The following is a 25,441-nucleotide window of genomic DNA, read 5'->3' as shown; positions in this document are numbered from 1 at the left end:
GTGAGCTGTAAATCCTTTCAGGAGGCCGCTGGCCAGCAGTCTCATAAGCCAAGCAGATGATGCTTTTCAGCCAAAAAGACAGAGAGGTAGCCGTAGCTTTCTGACCCCTACACTTTCCAGAATAAACAATGAACAATGAAGATGTTTGACGGAAATCCTTGGTTGCTTGTAAGTAAAACTTCAAAGCACGAACCAAGTCTAAATTGTGCAACAGACGTTCCTTCTTAGAAGAAGGATTAGGACAGAGAAAAGGAACAACAATTTCCAGATTGATATTCCTATTAGAAACAACCTTAGGAAGGAGTCCAGGTTTGGTACGCAAAACCACCTTATCAGCATGGAAAACAAGATAAGGTGAGTCGCACTGTAAAGCAGATAATTCAGAAACTCTTCAAGCTGAAGAGATAGCTACTAAAAACAGAACTTCCAAGATAGAAGCTTAATATCTATGGAATGCATGTGTTCAAACGGAACCCATTGAAGAACCTTAAGAACTAAATTTAAACTCCATGGCGGAGCAACAGGTTCAAACACAGGCTTGATTCTAACTAAAGCCTGACAGAATGCCTGAACATCTGGGGCATCTGCCAGACGCTTGTTCAAAAGAATAGACAAAGCAGATATCTGCCCCTTTAAGGAACTAGCAGATAATCCCTTCTCCAATTCTTCTTGGAGAAAGGAAAGAATCCTAGGAATCCTGATCTTACTCCATGAGTAACCCTTGGATTTGCACCAATAAAGATATTTACGCCATATCTTATGATAGATTTTCCTGGTGACAGGCTTTCGAGCCTGAATCAAGGTATCTATGACCGACTCAGAGAAACCCTGCTTCGATAAAATCAAGCGTTCAATCTCCAAGCAGTCAGATGCAGAGAAACTAGATTTGGATGCTTGAATGGACCCTGAATCAGAAGGTCCTGTCTCAGCGGCAGAGTCCATGGTGGAAAGGATGACATGTCCACCAGATCTGCATACCAAGTCCTGCGTGGCCATGCAGGTGCTATCAAAATCACTGATGCTCTCTCCTGTTTTAATCTGGCAATCAAACGAGGAAGGAGAAGAAATGGTGGAAACACATAAGCCAGGTTGAATGACCAGGGTACTGCTAGAGCATCTATCAGTACTGCCTGGGGATCCCTTGACCTGGACCCATAACAAGGAAGCTTGGCGTTCTGACGAGATGCCATCAGATCCAATTCTGGTGTGCCCCATAGCTGAATCAGTTGAGCAAACACCTCTGGATGGAGCCCCTACTCCCCCGGATGAAAAGTCTGACGACTTAGAAAATCTGCCTCCCAGTTCTCTACCCCCGGGATATGGATTGCTGATAGATGGCAAGAGTGAGTCTCTGCCCATCGGATTACTATGGAAACTTCGATCATCGCTAGGGAACTCCTTGTTCCCCCCTGATGATTGATATAAGCTACAGTCGTGATGTTGTCCGACTGAAATCTGATGAATTTGGCCGCAGCCAGCTAAGGTCATGCCTGAAGAGAATTGAATATTGCTCTCAGTTCTAGAATGTTTATCGGAAGGAGGGCCTCCTCCTGAGTCCACAAACCCTGTGCTTTCAGGGAGTTCCAGACTGCACCCCAGCCTAGTAGGCTGGCATCTGTGGTTACTATGACCCACACTGGCCTGCGGAAACACATTCCCTGGGACAGGTGATCCTGTGACAACCACCAGAGAATAGAATCTCTGGTCTCCTGATCCAGATCTATCTGAGGAGATAAATCTGCATAATCCCCATTCCACTGATTGAGCATGCATAGCTGCAGTGGTCTGAGATGTAAGAGAGCAAACAGAACTATATCCATTGCCGCTACCATTTACCCGATTACCTCCATACACTGAGCCACTGACGGCCGAAGAATGGAAAGAAGAGCTCGGCAGGTGGTTACAATTTTTTATTTCTAAGATTGGTCTGAAAGTCCCCTCCTTTTTTGGGAATCACAAACAGGTTGGAGTAAAACCCTTGCCCCTGTTCCGCTTCCAGAACTGGGCGAATCACTCCCATGATATGTAGGTCTTCTACACAGCATAAGAACGCCTCTCTTTTTGTCTGGTCTGCAGACAATTGAGAAAGGTGAAATCTCCCCCTTGGGGGAGAATCTTTGAAGTCTAGAATGTATCCCTGGGAAACGATTTCTAAAGCCCAGGAATCCTGAACATCTCTTGCCCAAGCCTGAGCAAAGAGAGAGAGTCTGCCCCTTACTAGATCCAGTCCCGGAATGGGGGCAACCCCTTCATGCTGTCTTGGTGGCAGCAGCAGGCTTCTTGGCCTGTTTACCCTTATTCCAAGCCTGGTTAGGTCTCCAGACTGACTTGGATTGATTAAAGTTTCCCTCTTGCTTTGCAGCAGGGGAAGAGGAAGTGGGACCACCCTTGAAGTTTCGAAAGGAACGAATATTATTTTGTTTGGTCCTCATTTTTTTAGTCCTATCCTGAGGGAGGGCATGGCCTTTCCCTCCAGTGATGTCTGAAATGATCTCTTTCAATTAAGGCCCGAATAGGGTCTTTCCTTTGAAAGGGATGTTCAAAAGCTTAGATTTTGATGACATATCGGCTGACCAGGACTTAAGCCATAATGCACGACGCGCCAAAATGGCAAAACCTGAATTCTTTGCCGCTAATTTAGCCAGTTGAAAAGCGGCATCTGTAATGAAAGAATTAGCTATCTTAAGAGCCTTAATTCTATCCAGAATATCATCTAATGGAGTCTCCACCTGAAGAGCCTCTTCCAGAGCCTCGAACCAAAAAGCGGCTGCAGTAGTTACAGGAACAATGCACGCAATAGGTTGGAGAAGAAAACCTTGATGAACAAAAATTTTCTTTAGGAGACCCTCTAATTTTTTATCCATAGGATCTTTGAAAGCACAACTGTCAGGTATAGTTGTACACTTAGCCAGAGTAGAATTAGCTCCTTCCACCTTAGGGACCGTCTGCCACGAGTCCCGCATGGTGTCAGAAATGGGAAACATTTTCTTAAAAGTAGGAGGGGGAGCGAACGGTATACCTGGTCTATCCCACTCCTTAGTAACAATGTCCGCAATCCTCTTAGGGACCGGAAAAACATCAGTGTAAACAGGAACCTCTTTCCTGAGTCAGAAATCTCTCCCTCAGACAGCAAATCCCTCACACAAAAAGTGAATAGCAGCACTCCAATAGAATCTTCAAATTTTTATTGCATATCCAGGAGTACAAAAAGATAGCAACGTTTCGGACTACATGTCCTTCATCATGCCATACATACATCACTTCCTACCCCTCCTTATATACCCCTTGGGACACACCCACAATCTAATTAACTCTTTACAAACTCCCACTACTGTTTTATTACTTCTGCATATGTGGGTATCCTAAATATTAGACATCAAAATTACTAAACTAATTTACAATTCACCTATATTACATAAGAAGGTGAAAAATACACACAATTTTTTGAAGGCATCAATATTAATTCGAAAACATACAATTTAAAGAAAAAAGTGAAAAACAGAAATATATCACAAGTAAGAATTTGGGTTGTTACCCATGTCTTGTTGCTCCCATTGTAACAGTATGATTAAGGGACCCACATTTGTACATCCACAGTCAGGCAAGAAATTTTGGATCAAAGATTTTCTAACATGTAATACAGAGTATGCCATCTATCTCCTTAAATGCCCATGTGGTTTGATCTATTTAGGAGAGACGACCCATAGGGTACGTGACAGAATCACAGAACATAAATCAAACATCAGGAGAAAGAATTTAAAATCCCCTGTAGCCACTCATTTTTTAGAAGCCCAACATGGGGTGAGCCAACTTAGATTCCAAATTTTGGAACATGTTCCCCCTGGTAGACGAGGGGGGGATAGGGAACAACATTTGAAACAAAGAGAGGCATTTTGGATTTTTACTTTGAATTCATTAGTTCCATTTGGTATGAACATCGATTATGATTTGTCTGTTTTTCTTTAGGAATTTTTTCTTTTAAAATTTGTTAATTTGTGATTACTAATGTTTATCTCTCTTTTGTCTCTCTTTTTCTTGGATGATCAGTATTGTATATGAAGCTAGATGTCACCCAGACTTTGAGAATGTGTAGTGATGTAATGAAAAAAGAAAAAAGAAAAATAGTAATGATATAGGAAATCTATAATTGAATATTGACATATGCTAAGTATGGTCTTTTGCTTTTTTCTTTAAATTGTATGTTTTCGAATTAATATTGTTGCCTTCAAAAAATTGTGTGTATTTTTCACCTTCTTATGTAATATAGGTGAATTGTAAATTAGTTTAGTAATTTTGATGTCTAATATTTAGGATACCCACATATGCAGAAGTAATAAAACAGTAGTGGGAGTTTGTAAAGAGTTAATTAGATTGTGGGTGTGTCCCAAGGGGTATATAAGGAGGGGTAGGAAGTGATGTATGTATGGCATGATGAAGGACATGTAGTCCGAAACGTTGCTATCTTTTTGTACTCCTGGATATGCAATAAAAATTTGAAGATTCTATTGGAGTGCTGCTATTCACTTTTTGTGTTGGAATTTGATTGCTGGGCTGTGCAGTGCCCAGCAATAGCGTGCACCCATCTAATAACAGTGTGAGCTGGACTTTCATGATAGACTGAGCAAATCCCTCACCCCTACTTCAGAACACTGTGAGGGTACCTCTGATACGGCTACCAAAGCGTCAGAGGGCTCTGAGTTTGTTCTTAACCCAGAGCTACTGCACTTCCCTTGTAAACTAGGCAGTTTAGATAAAACCTCTGTGAGGGTAGAATTCATAACTGCGGCCATATCTTGCAAGGAAAAAGAATTAGACGCACTAGAGGTACTTGGGCGTCACTTGTGCGGTCGTTACTGGTTGTGACACTTGGGGGGAATTAGATGGCATAACCTGATTTCCTTCTGTCTGAGAATCATCTAGCGCCACACTCTTGATGGCTAAAATATGCTGTTTGCAATTTATAGACATATCAGTACATGTGGGACATATTCTAAGAGGGGGTTCCACAATGGCTTCTAAACATATTTAACAAGGAGTTTCCTCAATGTCAGACATGTTGAACAGGCTAGTAATGAGACAAGCAAGCTTGGAAAACACTTTATTCAATGAAAAAAACAACAATTTAAAAAACGGTACTGTGCCATTAAGAGAAAAAAAGCATACACGTTTCTGCAAAACTGCTTAAAAATGCATGAAAATTTCCAATTTTTTTACAGCATACTCAATAAGCTTTAGTAAGATTGCCCCATAAGCAAATGAAACGATTAACCCCATAACAACCAAACTGGAATGACAAAGTGTCAAAAAAACGGAAAAACACAGTCAGCACCTTGCCACAGCTCTGCTGTGGCACCTACCAGCCCTTAGGGATTGGATTTGTGGGGTAAAAGCTTCGTTTTGGCCCACAAGATGTCTCAGGACCCTCCAGTGTTACAGCTTACTGCCTGACAATGCAAAACAAGTGCGCATCTGAGGTGCAAAATTAAGCCCCTCCCACCTCACTCGATGTTTCTGGGGCCTTAAAGAAACACCCTAAAGTGTTTAAACCAGCCATGTGGGTTCCAAAACCCCAATATAAGCCAAATGAACCCTCATAAAAATGTCCCTCAAAAACGTTTTCCATAGCACTCTCAGTACACATTAAAAAACGTTTGCCTGTTTATCAGAATAAGTGTCAACCAGAATTGTAATTAGCCCTTATGCAAGCTAGTAATACCACTATAAGTCTATGATTACAGCTTACCCTTCCCCTCATAGGGATACTGTCAGCCTTTCTGAAATATCACAGTCTCTCCAGAAAAATAAATGACTGAACATACCTCATTGCTGCAAAGCATGCAAACCGTTCCTCACACTGAAGTTTCCTGTACTCCTCAGCCTCTGTGGGAACAGCAGTGGACCTTAGTTACAAATGCTAAGATCATCATCCGCCAGGCAGAAATCATCATCTATATTCTGCTTGAGAGTAAATAGTACACACCGGTACCATTTAAAATAACAAACTCTTGCTTGAAGAAAATAAAAACTAACATTTTATCACCTCAATCACTTTACCCTTCCTCTTGCTTAGAGCCGGCAAAGAGAATGACTGGGGGGTGGAGTTAAGGGAGGAGCTATATAGACAGCTCTGCTGTGGGTGCTCTCTTTGCCACTTCCTGTTGGGAAGGAGAATATCCTACAAGTAATGGATGAAACCGTGGACTCTGTACATCTTGCAAGAGAAAAAGAATTTATCAGGTAAATTCTTACATAAATTATGTTTTCTTTCATGTAATTGGCAAGAGTCCATGAGCTAGTGATGTATGGGATATCAATACCCAAGATGTGGAACTCCACGCAAGAGTCACTAGAGAGGGAGGGATAAAATAAAAAACAGCCATTTTCCGCTGAAAAAATTAATCTACAACCCAAATGATAAGTTTATTTTTTAATGACAAAAAAAACTTAAACATCAGCAGAAGAATCAAACTGAAACAGCTGCCTGAAGAACTTTTCTACGAAAAACTGCTTCTGAAGAAGCAAATACATCAAAACGGTAGAATTTAGTAAATGTATGCAAAGAGGACCAAGTTGCCGCTTTGCAAATCTGATCAACTGAAGCTTCATTCTTAAAAGCCCACGAAGTGGAGACTGATCTAGTAGAATGAGCTGTAATTCTCTGAGGCGGGGTCTGACCCGACTCCAAATAAGCTTGATGAATCAAAAGCTTTAACCAAGAAGCCAAGGAAATAGCAGAAGCCTTCTGACCTTTCCTAGGACCAGAAAATATAACAAATAGACTAGAAGTCTTCCTGAAATCTTTAGTAGCTTCAACATAATATTTCAAAGCTCTCACCACATCCAAAGAATGTAAGGATCTTTCTAAAGAATTCTTAGGATTAGGACACAAGGAAGAGACAACAATTTCTCTACTAATGCTGTTAGAATTCACAACCTTAGGTAAAAATTTAAACAAAGTCCGCAAAATAGCCTTATTCTGATGAAAAAACAGAAAAAGGAGATTCGCAAGAAAGAGCAGATAGCTCAGAAACTCTTCTAGCAGAAGAGATAGCCAAAAGGAACAACACTTTCCACGAAAGTAGTTTAATGTCCAAAGAATGCATAGGCTCAAATGGAGGAGCCTGTAACGCCTTCAAAACCAAATTAAGACTCCAAGGAGGAGAAATTGATTTAATGACAGGATTAATACGAACTAAAGCCTGTACAAAACAGTGAATATCAGGAAGTTTAACAATCTTTCTGTGAAATAAAACAGAAAGAGAAGAGATTTGTTCCTTCAAGGAACTTGTAGACAAACCCTTATCCAAACCATCCTGAAGAAACTATAGAATTCTAGGAATTCTAAAAGAATGCCAAGAGAATTTATGAGAAGAACACCATGAAATGTAAGGCTTCCAAAATCGATAATAAATCTTTCTAGAGACAGATTTACAAGCTTGTAACATAGTATTAATCACTGAGTCAGAGAAACCTCTATAACTTAGCACTAAGCGTTCAATTTCCATACCTTCAAATTTAATGATTTGAGATCCTGATGGAAAAACGGACCTTGAGACAGTAGGTCTGGCCTTAACGGAAGTGGCTAAGGTTGGCAACTGGACATCCGAACAATATCCGCATACCAAAACCTGTGTGGCCATGCTGGAGCCACCAGCAACACAAACGATTGTTCCATGATGATTTTGGAGATCACTCTTGGAAGAAGAACTAGAGGCGGGAAAATGTAAGCAGGTTGATAACACCAAGGAAGTGTCAGCGCATCCACTGCTTCCGCCTGAACATCCCTGAACCTGGACAGGTATCTGGGAAGTTTCTTCTTTAGATGAGAGGCCATCAGATCTATCTCTGGAAGACCCCACATCTGAACAATCTGAGAAAACACATCTGGATGGAGGGACCACTCCCATGGAAGTAAAGGCTGAGATAATCCGCCTCCCAATTGTCTACACCTGGGATATGCACTGCAGCGATTAGACAGGAGCTGGATTCTGCCCAAGCAAGTATCAGAGATACTTCTTTCATAGCTTGGGGACTGTGAGTCCCACCCTGATGATTGACATATGCCACAGTTGTGATATTGTCTGTCTGAGAGCAAATGAACGGTTCTCTCTTCAACAGAGGTCAAAACTGAAGAGCTCTGAGAATTGCACTGAGTTCTAATATATTGATTGTTAATCTCGCCTCTTGAGATTTCCAAACCCCTTGTGCTGTCAGAGATCCCCAAACAGCTCAACATGAAAGACTTGTATCTGTAGTGATCACAGTCCAGGTTGGCGAACAAAAGAAGCACCTTGAACTAAACGCTGGTGATTTAACCACCACGTCAGAGAATGTCGAACATTGGGATTTAAGGATATTAATTGCAATATCTTTGTATAATCCCTGCACCATTGATTCAGCATACAAAGCTGGAGAGGTCTCATGTAAAAACGAGCAAAAGGAATCGCGTCCGATGCTGCAGTCAGGATGCCTAAAACTTCCATGCACATAGCCACTGAAGGGAATGATTGAGACTGAAGGTGCCGACAGGCTGCAACCAATTTCAAACATCTCTTGTCTGTTAGGGACAGAGTCATGGACACTGAAGCTTTCTGAAAACCTAAAAAAGTGACCCTTGTCTGAGGAATCAATAAACTTTTTGGTAAATTGATCCTCCAACCATGTTTTCGAAGAAACAACACTAGTTGATTTGTGTGAGATTCTGCAGAACATAAAGACTGAGCTAGTACCAATATATCATCTAAATAAGGAAACACTGCAATACCCTGCTCTCTGATTACAGAGAGTAGGGCACCTAGAACCTTTGAAAAGATTATTGGAGCTGTTGCGAGGCCAAAAGGAAGAGCAACAAATTGGTAATGCTTGTCTAGAAAAGAGAATCTCAGGAACTGATAATGTTCTGGATGAATCGGAATATGAAGGTATGCATCCTGCAAGTCTATTGTAGACATATAATGTCTATGCTGAACAAAAGGCAGAATAGTCCTTCTAGTCACCATCTTGAAAGTTGGTACTCTTACATAATGATTCAAAATTTTCAGATCCAGAACTGGTCTGAATGAATTTTCCTTCTTTGGGACAATGAATAGATTTGAATAAAACCCCAGACCTTGTTCCTGAAAAGGAACTGGCATGATTACCCCTGAAAACTCCAGGTCTGAAACACACTTCAGGAAAGCCTGAGCTTTTAATGGATTTGCTGGGATGCGTGAGAGAAAAAATCTTCTCACAGGAGGTCTTACTCTGAATCCTATTCAGTACCCTTGAGAAACAATGCTCTGAATCCATTGATTTTGGACAGAATTTATCCAAATATTCTTGAAAATCCTTAATATGCCCCCTACCAGCTGAGCTGGAATGAGGGCCGCACCTTCATGCAGACTTAGGGGCCGACTTTGGTTTTTTTAAATGGCTTGGATTTATTCCAATTTGAGGAAGGCATCCAATTAGAAACAGATTCCTTGGGGGAAGGATTAGATTTTTGTTCCTTATTTTGATGAAAGGAACGAAAACGGTTAGAAGCCTTAGATTTACCCTCAGGTTTTTTATCCTGAGGCAGAAAAACTCCCATTCCCCCAGTAACAGTTGAAATAATAGAATCCAACTGAGAACAAAAAAAATTATTACCTTGGAAAGAAAGAGATAGTAATCTAGACTTAGATGTCATATCAGCATTCCAAGATTTAAGCCACAAAGCTCTTTTAGCTAAAATAGCTAAAGGCATGGATCTAACATCAATTTTGATAATATCAAAAATTGCATCACAAATAAAATGAATAGCATGTTGCAGTAAGAGAACAATGCTAAAAATGTCAGAATCCAATTCTTGTTGCGCTAAATTCTCCAACCAAAAAGAAAATAGTTTAATATCCAAAGAATGCATAGGCTCAAAAGGAGGAGCATGTAAAGCCTTCAAAACCAAATTAAGACTCCAAAGAGGAGAGATTGATTTAATGACAGGCTTGATATGGACCAAAGCCTGCACAAAAACAGTGAATATCAGGAAGCTTAGCAATCTTTCTGAGAAATAAAACAGAAATAGCAGAGATTTGTCCCTTCAAGGAACTTGCAGACAAACTTTTATCCAAACCATCCTTAAGAGAAACTGTAAAATTCTAGGAATTCTAAAAAGAATGCCAGGAGAATTTATGAAAAGAACACCATGAAACATAAGTCTTCCAAACTCGATAATAAATCTTCCTAGAAACAGATTTATGAGCCTGTAACATAGTATCAATCACTGAGTCAGAGAAACCTCTATGACTAAGCACTAAGCGTTCAATTTCCATACCTTCAAATGTAACTTTTTGAGATCTTGATGGAAAAATTGTCCTTGAGACAGAAGGTCTGGTCTTAAAGGAAGTGGCCAAGGTTGGCAACTGGACAAGATCCGCATACCAGAACCTGTGAGGCCATGCTGGTGCTACCAGAAACACAAATTATTGTTCCTTGATGATCTTGGAGATCACTTTTGGAAGAAGATCTAGAGGCAGGAAGATATAAGCAGGTTGGTAAAACCAAGGAACTGCTAAGGCACCCACCGACTCTGCCTGAGGATCCCTGGACAAGTACCTGGGAAGTTTCTTGTTTAGATGGGAAGCCATCAGATCTATTTCTGGAAGACCCCACATCTGAACAATCTAAAAAAAAAACCATCTAGATGAAGAGACCACTCCCCCGGATGTAAACTCTACAGCTGAGATAATACACTTCCTAATTGTCCACACCTGGGATATGTACCACAGAAATTAGACAAGAGCTGGATTCCGCCCAAGAAAGTATCCAAGATACTTCTTTCATAGCTAGGGGACTGTGAGTCCCACCCTGATGATTGACATATGCCACAGTTGTGATATTGTCTGTCTGAAAACAAATGAATGGCTCTCTCTTCAACAGAGGACAAACCTGAAGAGCCCTGAAAATAGCACAGAGTTCTAAAATATTGATTAGTAACCTTGCCTCTTGAGATTTCCAAACCCCTTATGCTGTCAGAGAACCCTAGACAGCTCCCGAACCTACAAGACTTGCATCTGTTGTGATTACAGTCCAGGTTGGATGAACAAAAGAGGCCCCTTGAACTATACGATGGTGATCTAACCACCAAGTCAGAGAGAATTGAACATTGAGATTTAAGAATATTAATTGTGATATCCTTGTATAATCCCTGCACCATTGATTCAGCATACAAAGCTGAAGAGGTCTCTTATAAAAATGTGCAAAGGGGATCACATCCGATGCTGCAGTCATGAGACCTAAAACTTCCATGCACATAGCCACTGAAGGGAATGAATGAGACTGAAGGTTTTGACAAGCTGAAACTAGTTTCATTCATCTCTTGTCTGTTAGAGACAGAGTCATGGACACTGAATCTATCTGGAAACCTAAAAAGGTGACCCTTGTCTGAGGAATCAAGGAACATTTCAGTAAATTGATCCTCCAGCCATGTCTTTAAAGAAACAACACTAGTTGATTCATGTGAGATTTGGCAGAATGTAAAGACTGAGCTAGTACCAAGATATTGTTTAAATAAGGAAACACTGCAAAACCCTGTTCTCTTATTACAGAGAGTAGGGCAACGAGAACCTTCAAAAAATTTCTTGGAGCTGTCGCTAGGCCAAATGGAAGAGCAACAAATTGGTAATGCTTGTCTACAAAAGAGAATCTCAGAAATTGATAGTGGTCTGGATGAATCGGAATAAGAATATATGATTCCTGTGAGTCTGTCGTGGACATATAATGACCTTGCTGAACAAAAGGCAGAATAGTCCTTATAGTCACCATTTTGAAAGTTGGCACTCTTACAAAATGATTCAAAATTTTCAGATCCAGAACTGGCCTGAATTAATTTTCTTTCTTTGGGGCAATGAATAGGTTTGAATAAAACCCCAGACCCTGTTCCTGAAACGGAACTGGTATGATTACCCCTGAAAGCTCTAGATCTGAAACACACTTCAGAAAAGCCCAAGGTTTCACTGGATTTGCTGGAATGTGTGAGAGAAAAAATATTCTCACAGGAGGTCTTACTCTGAATCCTATTCAATACCCTTGCGAGACAATACTCTGAATCCATTGATTTTGGACAGAATCTGCCCAAATGTTTTGGAAATTTTTTAATCTGCCTCCCACCAGCTGAACTGGAATGAGGGCCACACCTTCATGAAGACTTGGGTGCTGGCTTTGGTTTCTTAAAAGGCTTGGATTTATTCCAACTTGAATGTTTCCAATTGGAACCAGATTATTTGGGGGAAGGATTGGCTTTCTGTTCCTTATTCTGTCGAAAAGAGAGAAAACGATTAGAAGCTTTAGATTTACCCTAAGATATTTCATCCTGAGGCAAAAAAACTCCCTTCCCCCCCAGTGACCGTTGAAAAAATTGAATCCAACTGAGAACCAAATAAATTGTTACCTTGGAAAGAAAACATAATTTATGCTTACCTGATAAATTCCTTTCTTCTGTAGTGTGATCAGTCCACGGGTCATCATTACTTCTGGGATATTACTCCTCCCCAACAGGAAGTGCAAGAGGATTCACCCAGCAGAGCTGCATATAGCTCCTCCCCTCTACGTCACTCCCAGTCATTCGACCAAGGACCAACGAGAAAGGAAAGGCCAAGGGTGAAGTGGTGACTGGAGTATAAATTAAAAAATATTTACCTGCCTTAAAAACAGGGCGGGCCGTGGACTGATCACACTACAGAAGAAAGGAATTTATCAGGTAAGCATAAATTATGTTTTCTTCTGTTAAGTGTGATCAGTCCACGGGTCATCATTACTTCTGGGATACCAATACCAAAGCAAAAGTACACGGATGACGGGAGGGATAGGCAGGCTCTTTATACAGAAGGAACCACTGCCTGAAGAACCTTTCTCCCAAAAATAGCCTCCGATGAAGCAAAAGTGTCAAATTTGTAAAATTTGGAAAAAGTATGAAGCGAAGACCAAGTTGCAGCCTTGCAAATCTGTTCAACAGAGGCCTCATTCTTGAAGGCCCAAGTGGAAGCCACAGCTCTAGTAGAATGAGCTGTAATTCTTTCAGGAGGCTGCTGTCCAGCAGTCTCATAAGCTAAACGAATTATGCTACGAAGCCAAAAAGAAAGAGAGGTAGCGGAAGCTTTTTGACCTCTCCTCTGCCCAGAGTAAATGACAAACAGAGAAGACGTTTGTCGAAATTCCTTAGTTGCCTGTAAGTAAAATTTTAGAGCACGGACTACATCCAGGTTGTGCAGTAGACGTTCCTTCTTTGAAGAAGGATTTGGGCATAAAGAAGGAACAACAATCTCTTGATTGATATTCCTGTTAGTAACTACCTTAGGTAAGAACCCAGGTTTAGTACGCAGGACTACCTTATCCGAATGAAAAATCAAATAAGGAGAATCACAATGTAAGGCTGATAATTCAGAGACTCTTCGAGCCGAGGAAATAGCCATTAAAAATAGAACTTTCCAAGATAACAACTTTATATCAATGGAATGAAGGGGTTCAAACGGAACGCCCTGTAAAACATTAAGAACAAGGTTTAAACTCCATGGTGGAGCAACAGTTTTAAACACAGGCTTAATTCTGGCCAAAGCCTGACAAAAAGCCTGGACGTCAGGAACTTCTGACAGACGTTTGTGTAACAGAATGGACAGAGCTGAGATCTGTCCCTTTAATGAACTAGCAGATAAACCCTTTTCTAAACCTTCTTGTAGAAAAGACAATATCCTAGGAATCCTAACCTTACTCCAAGAGTAACCTTTGGATTCACACCAATATAGGTATTTACGCCATATCTTATGGTAAATCTTTCTGGTAACAGGTTTCCTAGCCTGTATTAAGGTATCAATAACTGACTCAGAAAATCCACGTCTTGATAAAATCAAGCGTTCAATTTCCAAGCAGTCAGCTTCAGAGAAGTTAGATTTTGATGTTTGAAGGGACCCTGTATCAGAAGGTCCTGTTTCAGAGGTAGAGACCAAGGTGGACAGGATGACATGTCCACCAGGTCTGCATACCAAGTCCTGCGTGGCCACGCAGGTGCTATTAGAATCACTGATGCTCTCTCTTGTTTGATTCTGGCAATCAATCGAGGAAGCAACGGGAAGGGTGGAAACACGTAAGCCATCCTGAAGTCCCAAGGTGCTGTCAGAGCATCTATCAGGACTGCTCCTGGATCCCTGGATCTGGACCCGTAACGAGGAAGCTTGGCGTTCTGTCGAGACGCCATGAGATCTATCTCTGGTTTGCCCCAACGTCGAAGTATTTGGGCAAAGACCTCCGGATGAAGTTCCCACTCCCCCGGATGAAAAGTCTGACGACTTAAGAAATCTGCCTCCCAGTTCTCCACTCCCGGGATGTGGATTGCTGACAGGTGGCAAGAGTGAGACTCTGCCCAGCAAATTATCTTTGATACTTCCATCATAGCTAGGGAGCTTCTTGTCCCTCCCTGATGGTTGATGTAAGCTACAGTCGTGATGTTGTCCGACTGAAACCTGATGAACCCCCGAGTTGTCAACTGGGGCCAAGCCAGGAGGGCATTGAGAACTGCTCTCAATTCCAGAATGTTCATTGGCAGGAGACTCTCCTCCTGACTCCATTGTCCCTGAGCCTTCAGAGAATTCCAGACGGCACCCCAACCTAGAAGGCTGGCGTCTGTTGTTACAATTGTCCAGTCTGGTCGGCTGAATGGCATCCCCCTGGACAGATGTGGCCGAGAAAGCCACCATAGAAGAGAATTTCTGGTCTCTTGATCCAGATTCAGAGAAGGGGATAAGTCTGAGTAATCCCCATTCCACTGACTTAGCATGCACAGTTGCAGTGGTCTGAGGTGTAAGCGTGCAAAGGGTACTATGTCCATTGCCGCTACCATTAAGCCGATTACCTCCATGCATTGAGCCACTGACGGGTGTTGAATGGAATGAAGGGTGCGGCAAGCACTTTGAAGTCTTGTTAGCCTGTCCTCTGTCAGGTAAATCTTCATTTCTACAGAATCTATAAGAGTCCCCAGGAAGGGAACTCTTGTGAGTGGAACGAGTGAACTTTTCTTTTCGTTCACCTTCCATCCATGTGACCTTAGAAATGCCAGCACTAACTCTGTATGAGACTTGGCAGTTTGAAAGCTTGAAGCTTGTATCAGAATGTCGTCTAGGTATGGAGCTACCGAGATTCCCCGCGGTCTTAGTACCGCCAGAAGAGCACCCAGAACCTTTGTGAAGATTCTTGGAGCTGTAGCCAATCCGAATGGAAGAGCCACAAACTGGTAATGCCTGTCTAGGAAGGCAAACCTTAGGTACCGATAATGATCTTTGTGAATCGGTATGTGAAGGTAAGCATCTTTTAAATCTACAGTGGTCATGTATTGACCCTCTTGGATCATAGGTAAAATTGTCCGAATAGTCTCCATCTTGAACGATGGAACTCTTAGGAATTTGTTTAGGATCTTTAAGTCCAGGATTGGTCTGAAAGTTCCCTCTTTTTTGGGAACCACAAACAGATTTGAGTAAAACCCCTGTCCCTGTTCCGATCGTGGAACTGGATGGATTACTCCCATTAACAAGAGCTCTTGTACGCAGCGTAGAAACGCCTCTTTCTTTGTCTGGATTGTTGACAATCTTGACAGATGAAATCTCTCTCTTGGAGGAGAGTATTTGAAGTCCAGAAGGTATCCCTGAGATATTATCTCTAGCGCCCAGGGATCCTGAACATCTCTTGCCCAAGCCTGGGCGAAGAGAGAAAGTCTGCCCCCCACTAGATCCGATCCCGGATCGGGGGCCCTCAATTCATGCTGTTTTAGGGGCAGCAGCAGGTTTCCTAGTCTGCTTGCCCTTGTTCCAGGACTGGTTAGGTTTCCAGCCTTGTCTGTAGCGAGCAACAGCTCCTTCCTGTTTTGGTGCAGAGGAAGTTGATGCTGCTCCTGCTTTGAAATTACGAAAGGAACGAAAATTAGACTGTCTAGTCTTGGCTTTGGCTTTGTCCTGAGGCAGGGCATGGCCTTTACCTCCTGTAATGTCAGCGATAATCTCTTTCAACCCGGACCCGAATAAGGTCTGCCCTTTGAAAGGTATATTAAGCAATTTAGACTTAGAAGTAACATCAGCTGACCAGGATTTTAGCCACAGCGCCCTGCGTGCCTGAATGGCGAATCCTGAATTCTTCGCCGTAAGTTTAGTAAGATGTACTACGGCCTCCGAAATGAATGAATTAGCTAGTTTAAGGACTCTAAGCCTGTCCGTAATGTCGTCCAGAGTAGCTGAACTAATGTTCTCTTCCAGAGACTCAATCCAGAATGCCGCTGCAGCCGTGATCGGCGCAATGCATGCAAGGGGTTGCAATATAAAACCTTGTTGAACAAACATTTTCTTAAGGTAACCCTCTAATTTTTTATCCATTGGATCTGAAAAAGCACAGCTATCCTCCACCGGGATAGTGGTACGCTTAGCTAAGGTAGAAACTGCTCCCTCCACCTTAGGGACCGTTTGCCATAAGTCCCTTGTGGTGGCGTCTATTGGAAACATTTTTCTAAATATCGGAGGGGGTGAGAACGGCACACCGGGTCTATCCCACTCCTTAGTAACAATTTCAGTAAGTCTCTTAGGTATAGGAAAAACCTCAGTACTCGTCGGTACCGCAAAATATTTATCCAACCTACACATTTTCTCTGGTATTGCAACTGTGTTACAATCATTCAGAGCCGCTAACACCTCCCCTAGTAATACACGGAGGTTTTCCAGTTTAAATTTAAAATTTGAAATATCTGAATCCAGTCTGTTTGGATCAGAACCGTCACCCACAGAATGAAGTTCTCCGTCCTCATGTTCTGCCACCTGTAACGCAGTGTCTGACATGGCCCTAATATTATCAGCGCACTCTGTTCTCACCCCAGAGTGATCACGCTTACCTCTTAGTTCTGGTAATTTAGCCAAAACCTCAGTCATAACAGTAGCCATATCCTGTAATGTGATTTGTAATGGCCGCCCAGATGTACTCGGCGCTACAATATCACGCACCTCCCTCTGAGCGGGAGATGTAGGTACTGACACGTGAGGCGAGTTAGTCGGCATAACTCTCCCCTCGTTGTTTGGTGAAATTTGTTCAATTTGTACAGATTGACTTTTATTTAAAGTAGCATCAATACAGTTAGTACATAAATTTCTATTGGGCTCCACTTTGGCATTGCAACAAATGACACAGGTATCATCCTCTGAATCAGACATGTTTAACAAACTAGCAAATAAACTTGCAACTTGGAAATACAATTCAATTAGAATAATATTAAAATGTACTGTGCCTTTAAGAAGCACAGAAGATCTATGACAGTTGAAAATTAATAAATTGAAACAGTTATAGCCTCAATCCTTGTAAACAACACAACTTTAGCAAAGGTTTAATCCCATTAGCAAAGATAACAAATTCTGAAAGCAGGAAACAAATTACAGAATAAACGTTTTTTATCTCAGTCAAACTATAATTCTCACAGCTCTGCTGAGAGAAATTACCTCCCTCAAAATAAGTTTTGAAGACCCCTGAGCTCTGTAGAGATGAACCGGATCATGCAGGGAATACAATGAGTTGCTGACTGAAATATTTGATGCATAGAAAAAGCGCCAAAAAACGGCCCCTCCCCCTCACACACAGCAGTGAGGGAGAACAGAAACTGTCAGAAAAACAGATTAAGCAACTGCCAAGTGGAAAAATAGTGCCCAAACATTTATTCACACAGTACCTCAGCAAATGAAAACGATTTTACATTCCAGCAAAAACGTTAAACATAATCTCTAGTTATTAAACAGCTTTATGTATTTCTTACAGTGTAATTCTAGTGAAGTACCATTCCCCAGAATACTGAAGTGTAAAGTATACATACATGACATTATATCGGTATGGCAGGATTTTCTCATCAATTCCATTGTCAGAAAATAAAAACTGCTACATACCTCTATGCAGATTCATCTGCCCGCTGTCCCCTGATCTGAAGTTTACCTCACTCCTCAGATGGCCGAGAACAGCAATATGATCTTAACTACTCCGGCTAAAATCATAGCAAAACTCTGGTAGATTCTTCTTCAAACTCTGCCAGAGAGGTAATAACACACTCCGGTGCTATTTTAAAATAACAAACTTTTGATTGAAGATATAAAACTAAGTATAATCACCATAGTCCTCTCACACATCCTATCTAGTCGTTGGGTGCAAGAGAATGACTGGGAGTGACGTAGAGGGGAGGAGCTATATGCAGCTCTGCTGGGTGAATCCTCTTGCACTTCCTGTTGGGGAGGAGTAATATCCCAGAAGTAATGATGACCCGTGGACTGATCACACTTAACAGAAGAAAGAGATAGTAATCTAGACTTAGATACAATGTCAGCATTCCAATATGTGAGCCACAAAGCTCTTCTAGCTAAAATAGCTAAAGACATAGATTTAAAATTAATTTTGATGATATCGCATCACAGTTAAAATGATTAGCATGTTGAAGCAAGCGAACAATGCTAGACAAATCAGAATCTGTTTCCTGTTGCGCTATGCTTTCCAACCCAAAAGTTGATGCAGCTGCAACATCAGCCATATATATATATATATATATATATATATATATATATATATATATATATATACAGAATTTAAATGTTTTTTAGTTTTAGTATCAAGAGGACTAGATTCCTCAATATCCAAAGTAATCAACACCTCCTTTAAAAAGGAACAAATATACTCCATCTTAAAGAGATAAGTAAATTTGTCAGTGTCAATATCTGAGGTAGTATCTTCTGAATCAGATAGATCCTCATCAGAGGAGGATAATTCTGTACATTAGATGTTGAAGGAACAACATGCATTTTACTAGTACTGATGGATACATTCTCTGCATGTAAAAGTTTATCTTTACAACTGTTACATACTACAGCTGGTAAATTAGCAGAGATATAATCTCTGCTAATTTACAACAGATACACTTAGCTTTGTTAGAACTGTTATCAGGCAGCAGGGTTCCAACAGTGGTTTCTGAGACAGGATCAGATTGAGACATCTTGCAAATGTAAGAGAAAAAAACAACATATAAAGCAAAATTATCAATTTCCTATTATGGCAGTTTCAGGAATGGGAAAAAAATTCAAACAGCATAGCCCTCTGAGCATAAAAAAGGCAAGAGGCATATAAGAAGTGGGGTTTAAATAATTAAATTATTTGGCACCAAGTATGATGCACAACGCAAAATGACATTTTTTGGCGCTAACAACAGACAGAAATGACGCAACTGGCGTCATGGCAGACACAACCTTGTGCAAAGAAACCTGGCGTCAACTAAGATGCCGGAAATTATGAATTTGCATCACCGAATGTACCTTTGTGCCAAAAAAGAAATTATCGCGACAAGAATGAAGCAAAAAATATCAACATTTTGCGACCTTGCAAGCCTAATTTTGCTTGCAAAAATTAATGAAAAACCAGTCAATTTGAAGAAGACACTACCCCAGGTAAGAAAAAAAATTACTTCCTAAATATGTTTTCCCAATTTTGAAACTGATAGTCTGCAAAAGGAAATATACATAAACCTGAATCATGGCAAATATAAGTACAATACATATATTTAAAACATATATTAATACATAAAGTGCCAAACCATAGCTGAGAGCGTCTTAAGTAATGAAAACATACTTACCGAAAGACACCCATCCACATATAGCAGATAGCCAAACCAGTACTGAAACAGTATCAGTAAAGGTAATGGATATGAGAATATATCGTCGATCTGAAAAGGGAGGTAGGAGATTAATCTCTATGACCGATTACAGAGAACCTTTGAAATGATTTCCTGTGAGGAAATCCATAGAATCAATAAGTGATACTCTCTTCACATCCCTCTGACAAACTCTGTACTCTGAGAGGAATCGGGTTTCAAAATGCTGAGAAGCGCATATCACAGAAGAAAATCAAGCACAAACTGACTTCACCACCTCCATAGGGGGGCAAAGTTTGTAAAACTGAATTGTGGGTGTGGTGCGGAGTGTATTTATAGGCATTTTGAGGTTCGGGAAACTTTGCCCCTCCTGGTAGGATTGTATATCCCATACGTCACTAGCTCATGGACTCTGGTCCGTATAATAAATGCTTTATTACTACAACTCTCAGTAAGTATTGTGTTGTCACTAGCTGGTGCCCTTGTGCAAAAAAGCAAATGCTAGTGCCTTTTGTTATGCAGGAACCTCTTCTGGTCTGTAATAATAAATGATGCTTTATTACTACAGCTCTCAGTAAGTATTGTGTTGTCACTAGCTGGTGCCCTTGTGCAAAAAAGGAAATGCTAGTGCCTTTTTTATACAGGAACCTCTTCTGGTCTGTATAATAAATGCTTTATTACTACAGCTCTCAGTAAGTACTGTATTGTGTTGTCACTAGCTGGTGCCCTTGTGCAAAAAAGGAAATGCTAGTGCCTTTTTCATGCAGGAACCTCTTCTGGTCTGTATAATAAACAATGTACTTTCCCTCCTGTAAAACAGTTAGTGCTGAGTACACTCCTATGTCCTGTCACCCAAGATATAAGGTGAGATCTACTGGGTCCAGACACTAACTTCTGAGTATCTTAGTTATGTGCACTGAAAACTAAAGAGAACAAAACTGTGCTGATTTTGTTTCTATGTATGTGGATTAGATTGAGTTAAGGTCAGTACTTCACTCTGTCATCCTAGTTGTTTTCCTTCAATAAATACACTTTTTTTTTTACTGCAGTCTCCCATGCTTTTGGGTTTTCCTGTTTATAACACCTCACTTTTTATTGTCTTTCTGTAATATGAAGATCTGTCTGTCATTTATTAAAAATCATAGTTTTTATATTTTTAGTATTAAAAAATGATTTTAAATGATATATTTATTTTTAGTGGTTTTCATATTAAATCCACAAGTAAGCTGTGATATCTCAGGAAATGTATGGGGGCAGGGAGTCTTGCATCTTGCCTGGTATATTGTGGCATTTAGCTGGCATTCATGTGAATAGGGGAACTGATTGGACAGATTTAATATGGTATATGATGAGTGGCATAAATGAGGGAAGGGAGTCATGTGGCAGAAAGCTGTAATAAGTGATTGTAAAAGGCTCTTAATCAAATGTAGTGTATTACTGGCACACAGTAGGAGCAGGGGGCCACTCCATCTTGTCAAGTACAACTGGCATATAATATTAATAAAATATTTTATTCAACTATTATATATTTAACTCATGTAAAAGTCACGTAGAAGTGTGTATGTATCTGAGTGTGCTTGTCTGTATATTTATGTGGATTAGCCAGCCTCTTAGTGTGTATTCATGTGGGTGTTTGTGTATGTGTGAGTGAGGATGTATGTGGCTTCTTGTCTGTGCTTTTGGGTGACTGTGTGCATGTGGTGTCTGGTTTTGTGTTAGTTCCTATGTGTATATGGTATCTGATGGTGCTTGTGTGCTGTGCGTGTTTGTGTGTGTCTGTGTGAGTCTTCTTGTATATCTAAATGTATATTTCTGTGTGTGATTCTGTATGTGTCTGTTAATGTGTGTCACTGTGTGTGTGTGTCTGTATGTGTTAGTGCCTCTGTATGTCCGAGTGTGTTTCTGTGTGTATGTGAATCTATGTTTGTGAGTGTGTGTTTCTATGTATGTGTGGGGGGCCCTGATTAATGGTTTTGTAAGGGGTTGTACAAGGATGTCAGTAGTATGTTAGGAGTGTACATGGATGTCAGCAGTATGCTAGGGCTATACATTGATGTTAGAAACAATAAATATATGGTTTTTTTCCATTAAAATTCTGTTTTTATAGCCTTATTTCTATCATTTCTTAGGTGCTTTGCTTCCCTTGTATTTTAACTATTAGATATAGAATTTCGTAGTGGGCAGGGTTTTAGTACTTGGGCCACTGAATTGTACTTGCCCCCTGGTTCCAAAATTGCCAGTCATCCCCTGCATTTTTTATGTATTAGTTGCATTAGGGAGTTTCTGGTTTTAACATGTGGTCAGATTGTTTGGAAGGCTTGTTTGTGTGCTTGCAAGTATTTCATCCTGCCTGGGTCGGAATTCAGTCTACACCAAAATCGCTATTATTTAAAAAGGATGGATAACACCTTTATTACCCATTCCCCAGCTTTGCACAATTAACATTGTTATATTAATAAACTTTATAACCATTTAATCTCTAAATTTCTGACTGTTTAAGCCACTACAGACAGCCTCTTATCACATGCTTTTTTATTAGCTTTTTTACAACAAGAGACTGCTAATTTATGTGTGTCACATAGATAACATTGTGCTCTCTCCCATGGAGTTGTGCAGGACACCGCACTAACTGGCTAAAATGCAAGTCAATAGATAATAAATAAATAGCCCTGAGATAAGGGGACTGTCTGCAGAGGCTTAAATACAAGATATTAGATACTATTCTAATTGTCATTGTGTAACCGGCTAATTTAATCGTAAATTTAAGTTACCTCTATTAGGTTCATATATGTGCTTCTCAGACCTATCATAGCCACTGCCTCACTAAACGTCACTGGTATAAACATACCTAACACTTGTGCTCTTGATACAAAGGGATTTATCAGACATATAATGTTCCCTTTATATATACAGTATGTGCTATTATCAGTTCTTGTGGCTTCTATTTAACATGAAAACATCTAACAGATATAATATCAAGTTACAGAACATTAGATAAATATTACATACCCAGTATACATGTAGGTTATAGTAGCCATTTGAATTAAACTGATTATGATCACGTATGTACCGGTTACTGATATTGTGTCTCAAACAAAATCAGTTTCCTCTCAGTAATTCCTCTGGTATATAACATGTACAATGCTAAGCATCTATTGCTATAAGAAAAGATTTATCCACATGATGTGCACATTAAATATACTGCATCTCCCAGATGTCAATCATTTGAGACTGCTGTTCTGGTTTATATAATTTTCTAACACTCTATTCATATAAAGACTCCTTTATTCTGTAAATATATTTATTTTATTCCATCTGTAAATCAAACGTACAACTCCTAACACTGGCATATTAATAAACAACACTGGGGGTTCTTTGGTGGTGAATATTTGTGTAAACTGGTCAGTATGAGAAAAGATTTGTATAGTCCTGTGTGGTGTTTGGATTCTATCTCAATGATATGAGAGAAACTGAGATGCACATATATAGAGGAACAAAGGACAGCAGGAGAACACTTCCAATCTTGGGCTTTTATAACTGGGATTTAGAAGTATTATTTACAATAGGATCCTTTTTGATGCTTCTATTTAGAGAGTTTGTCCTCTTTAGGATAATTGTAAAAAGGTTTGTACACTGTGTATATAAAGTTTATTTGTGTGTAAATATTTGGTGTTTTGTGATACCCGATTTCAATAAAAAACCTTTTTTCCCACTTTCTAAACATGTGAAAGGTTTCTTGTGAATCCTTTCATGAATTTTCAGTTCATTCATTTGTGTAAAACTTTTTCCACACTCTGTACATGTGAAAGGCATTTCCCCTGTGTGAATCCTTTCATGCTTTTTCAGTTCATTCATTTGTGTAAAACCTTTTCCACACTCTGTACATGTGAAAGGCTTTTCTCCTGTATGACTCCTTTCATGAGTTTTCAGACTACCCTTTTCTGTAAAACTTTTTCCACACTCTGTACACGTGAAAGGCTTTTCCCCTGTGTGAATCCTTTCATGCTTTTTCAGATCACTCTTTTGTGTAAAACTTTTTCCACACTCTGTACATGTGAAAGGCTTTTCCCCTGTGTGAATCCTTTCATGCTTTTTCAGATCACTCTTTTGTGTAAAACTTTTTCCACACTCTGTACATGTGAAAGGCTTTTCTCCTGTGTGAAACATTTCATGCTTTTTTAGATAACTCTTTAGTGTAAAACATTTTCCACACTCATTACATGTGAAAGGTTTCTCCCCTGTGTGGGTCTTTTTGTGATACATAAGGCATATTTTAGATGTGAAACATTTCCCACACTCTGTACATGTGAAAGGCTTTTCCCCTGTGTGAATCCTTTCATGCTTTTTCAGATCACTCTTTTGTGTAAAACTTTTTCCACACTCTGTACACGTGAAAGGCTTTTCCCCTGTGTGACACCTTTCATGAGTTTCAGACTATTCATTTGTTTAAAACTTTTTCCACACTCTGTACACGTGAAAGGCTTTTCTCCTGTGTGACACCTTTCATGAGTTTTCAGACTACCCTTTAGTGTAAAACATTTTCCACACTCATTACATGTGAAAGGTTTCTCTCCTGTGTTGGTCTTTTTGTGATACATAAGGCATATTTTAGATGTGAAACATTTCCCACACTCTGTACACGTGAAAGGCTTTTCCCCTGTGTGAATCCTTTCATGAGTTTTCAGACTATTTATTTGAGTAAAACTTTTTCCACATTCTGTACACGTGAAAGGCTTTTCCCCTGTGTGAATCCTTTCATGCTTTTTCAGTTCATTCATTTGTGTAAAACTTTTTCCACACTCTGTACACGTGAAAGGCTTTTCCCCTGTGTGAATCCTTTCATGCTTTTTCAGTTCATTCATATGTGTAAAACTTTTTCCACACTCTGTACATGTGAAAGGCTTTTCTCCTGTGTGACACCTTTCATGAGTTTTCAGACTACCCTTTTCTGTAAAACATTTTCCACACTCTGTACACGTGAAAGGCTTTTCCCCTGTGTGAATCCTTTCATGCTTTTTCAGATCGCTCTTTTGTGTAAAACATTTTCCACACTCTGTACATGTGTAAGGCTTTTCCCCTGTGTGAATCCTTTCATGAATTTTCAGAAGATCCACTCGTGTAAAACCTTTTCCACACTCTGTACATATGAAAGGCTTTTCTCCTGTGTGAATTTTTTCATGAGTTTTCAGACAACTCACTCGTTTAAAACCTTTTCCACACTCTGTACATATGAAAGGCCTTTCCCCTGTGTGAATCCTTTCATGAGTTTTCAGATTACTCTTTTGTGTAAAAATTTTTCCACACTCTGTACATGTGAAAGGCTTTTCTCCTGTGTGACTCCTTTCATGAGTTTTCAGACTACCCTTTTCTGTAAAACATTTTCCACACTCTGTACATGTGAAAGACTTTCCCCCTATGTGAAACCTTTCATGCTTTTTCAGATCACTCATTTGTGTAAAACATTTGCCACACTCAGACAATATGTGTGGTTTCTCACCTGTGTGAATTTTGTAGTGTTCTAGTAGAGGAGACTTCCATCTAAAGCTTTTCTCACATTCTGTAGATTTGAAAGATTTCTCCTTTGTATGAATCATTTGGCTAGACTGTAGACTTCTCCCTTCTTTAATATGATTTGAAAACTCAGTAAATGTGTGTGGTTTATCCTCTGGGATAATAATTTCACTAGATAAGTCATAAATGTTGTCCTCTTGTTTGATGACTAAATTACTCTCTGTACACAATGATTGCTTCCCAGTTCCTGCCAATTCACCATCTTCTCTAAATATC

At 40.1% G+C, this 25,441-nt stretch overlaps 1 pseudogene; it reads right to left on the bottom strand.

Annotated features, from left to right (window-relative positions):
- Window positions 1-23,091: 23,091 nt before the first annotated feature.
- LOC128659824 (gastrula zinc finger protein XlCGF26.1-like) lies at window positions 23,092-25,135 on the bottom strand (annotated as a pseudogene).
- Window positions 25,136-25,441: the final 306 nt, after the last annotated feature.

The sequence above is a fragment of the Bombina bombina genome, chromosome 5 (genome assembly GCF_027579735.1).
Source record: "Bombina bombina isolate aBomBom1 chromosome 5, aBomBom1.pri, whole genome shotgun sequence".
NCBI classification, from domain to species: Eukaryota; Metazoa; Chordata; class Amphibia; order Anura; family Bombinatoridae; genus Bombina; species Bombina bombina.
Note: the sequence above shows the minus strand (reverse complement) of the source record. Positions and strands in the feature narration are given on the sequence as shown.